A 2,895-nucleotide genomic window follows, 5' to 3' on the forward strand; every position below is an offset into this window, starting at 1 on the left:
AGTCAATGTCGGTCTTTGGCGGAGAGCTGCGGGCGTACGCTTTTTATTCGGCTCGGTGGGAACTTGGAAGAGCCCTGCGTCCAGCTCGCATACCGGGGACGGCGCGGGGACTGCAGGCGTGGGGGTACCTGGCTCCTAGCAGCCTGGCTCATACTCAGCCGTAAAGTCCCCTTCGCTGGTCCCGAGGACGGGCATGAATCCGGGCTCCGGAAGGCGGTCACTACTCCCTCTGCTTCCCGGCTCTCGCTGTGGCTCTCGCTCCCTCGCTCGCTCGCTCTCTCCCTCTCTCGCTCGCTCACTCGCCTGCGCTCTCCTCCTCCCCCCCGCGCCAGATCAGTTCGCAGCCGTGGGGACCGGGAGCGAGGCGGCTGGCGAATGGAGAGGGAAGTCCGAGTGCGCCGCGGTCTCCGGGCGGGGAGCAGCAGAGGCCGGGCTACGCGGGAGGAGGGACTTAGCCGGCGCCCGGCGAAAATGAATGGGGGAGCGGCCGCCGGGGGGCGGGGAGGGAGGAGCCGCGCGCCGGGGTTTATTCTGAGGAGTGTTTTGTACGTCTTTAGGCGGAGGAGGAGAAGGCAGACGAGGAGAGCGGGGAGGCCGCCGGCGAGGGAGGGGCGGCCTGGGTGGGCTGAGGCTGAGCCTCCGGGGAGTCGCATGGGTCTGGGAGGAGGGTGGCGTGTCTCGGTGGCTGAGCATCTAAAGGGACCGTGTGTACGCGCAGACCGCGAACCGCGGTGCTCCTAAGCGTGTCTGGAGCTGTGTGCGTCGCGAGTATCTGAGTGCTTGTGGTTGTGCGGGTGCTTGTGTGTATCCATCTGAGTGTGGGTTTTGAATCGAGCGAGGTCCGCGTGGGTCCGATTGTATCTATCTGTCTCTCCGTGAGTATTTGAGACCGTTTCTCGGTGTGTGTAGGCGAGAGCCCACGTAACCTCACAGAATTAGCAAGTGCTTCTCTACGTGGGCGGGCTGTAGGAGTGAGAAGCTGCGGGGACGCAAAGTTCTCTCCGGAGACCACCAAAGGCAGGGAGGAGGCGAGCGTTCAGGGACTAAGGCAGCTAAAGACTCGGGGTGCAACCGGACGCGTGAACTGGGATTGCTGACGCTGGGCCTCCCTCCCTGAAGCAGCAAAGATGGCCCTACGTGGTCAAAATTCCCACACGGTGCTTATTCCGTATGTTTGCTTACTTTGCTCCCTTGTGCTCTAAGGCACATCAGCAATGCAGATCACTAGTCCCTGGAAGAGAAAGCAAGAGTAGAAAGCATCCGGGAAGCTACCAGCTACAGGGGTACGAGACCATACGGAAAAACTGATGGGGAATTTAAAGGAATTCAGATTCCATAAAAGTGCAACCTCTGAAGGGGTTGGCCTTCTGGAGCTATATGATCCTGGCTAAATTACCCCTTAAACTTGCATTTCTCATACGTCTAATAGTATAATATGATTATCTATCTAATAGGATTGGTGTGGAATTTAAACGAGTTAATGTATGTAAAAGCACTAAGAATGCTCTCTGGCACCAAGCGAGTGCTCCGTGCAAGCTATCCGTTATTATGATTGCTATTGTAAATAGAGTTTGTATTACCCAAGGGGTGACAGGAGAGAGAAATGCTCACCAGGGAGGCATAGAAAAATCTAGGTGCCAATGAACTAACTGGAGAAAGGGAGTCTTGAAACAAAATGGAGGAAAGGTGCTTGAGTGATAAACTGGGAAGTTGAGAAAAACTAACAAGCAAGAAAGGGGCGAGGAAGAAGGAAGAAAAGAGAGAGAGCTAGCTGAGTCTCTAAGAGTAAAGGACTGAGAAGAGGAAGCGTACAGCCGCCAGTACAGAGCTCCTGTAAGCCTCTCCAGTCAGTACCACGGACAGCGCCCCAGCCACTAGCCAACCCAAGGATTTCCGTCAGTGCCTGGTGGAAACTTCAGTCTGGGCAACTTTCTGCTCTCCCTGGCTTCTGGTCCAGGCTCAAATCCTGGGCAGGGATTACTGAGACAGTCCTGATTTTGATTCTGACCACGAGGAAATACACTTCCTGTACACACTGTTTCCCCCGTCCATTTTGTACTGACTTACCTTCTATTCTTTTCTCCCTCTTCTCTTTTCTCCCCCTCTTTTTCTGCCTGGCAGTATTCCCAACCCTTCCATTATCCTCTCCCCATGCCCGCCTTTCTTCCTGCTTTTTCGTCCTCCCTCAGCTGTATCTGCCTCCTTAAGCATTAGTGGACAACAGAAGTCTTGTTGGTAGTGCAGTTCTGAAACCAATCTGAGACCATATAATCAGATGAGGACCAAGGTACAAACGGATTCCTCTTAGTCCTTCTCTCATAATCAGTCTCCCAAGATGTGTGGTGGTTCGGATGCCTTAGAAGAAGGAGACTTCATGCTTGGGACATATTTCTATTTTTCTATTTCCCACCACACATAGTCAGTATTTCCCTTAGGAAATATAGAACTCTTTCTAGTTCCAACTACTATTAGAGAGGAAAATAAGAGTGACTTTTTGAACTTTTACCATGCACCAAGTAATTCACTTTGAAGGTTCAATATATTATTTTTACAATTCTCAATATGCTGTGAAGTACAAGGTAGACGTTACTACCCAACTTATACAAAATAAAAAAAGAAAAAAAAATAAGAGGAATTGAACTTTATAAAGGTTGACTAGCATGCCAGGGTATAGTTAGTAGGTGATGAAGTCAGGAATTCTAAAACCTTAGTCCACATCCAAAATACTTATTATGTCTTCCAAGAATAATGGGGAAGCCCTGGGTGGTTGAAGATCTTGGAATTTAATGGGGTCACCACACCCAACCCTATATATCAACTGAAATGGCTGGGACCATTGCATTATCTGTGGCAATAGAGGATTTACTAGCTCTTGTCTCTGGAGAAGAAGGTGAA

General features: G+C 51.3%; 1 long non-coding RNA gene across 1 annotated transcript in view; it reads left to right on the forward strand.

The window, feature by feature from the left end:
- The window catches only part of LOC114005469 (uncharacterized), a 58,572-nt gene extending 58,148 nt beyond the window's left edge, over positions 1-424 (forward strand). Inside the window, exon 3 of the long non-coding RNA XR_003547322.1 lies at positions 3-424. This is a non-coding gene — a long non-coding RNA (uncharacterized LOC114005469). The remainder of the gene's footprint in view (positions 1-2) is intronic.
- The last annotated feature ends 2,471 nt before the right edge of the window (positions 425-2,895 follow it).

Source organism: Tupaia chinensis, unplaced genomic scaffold (genome assembly GCF_000334495.1).
Source record: "Tupaia chinensis unplaced genomic scaffold, TupChi_1.0 Scaffold143843_1, whole genome shotgun sequence".
NCBI lineage: Eukaryota > Metazoa > Chordata > Mammalia > Scandentia > Tupaiidae > Tupaia > Tupaia belangeri.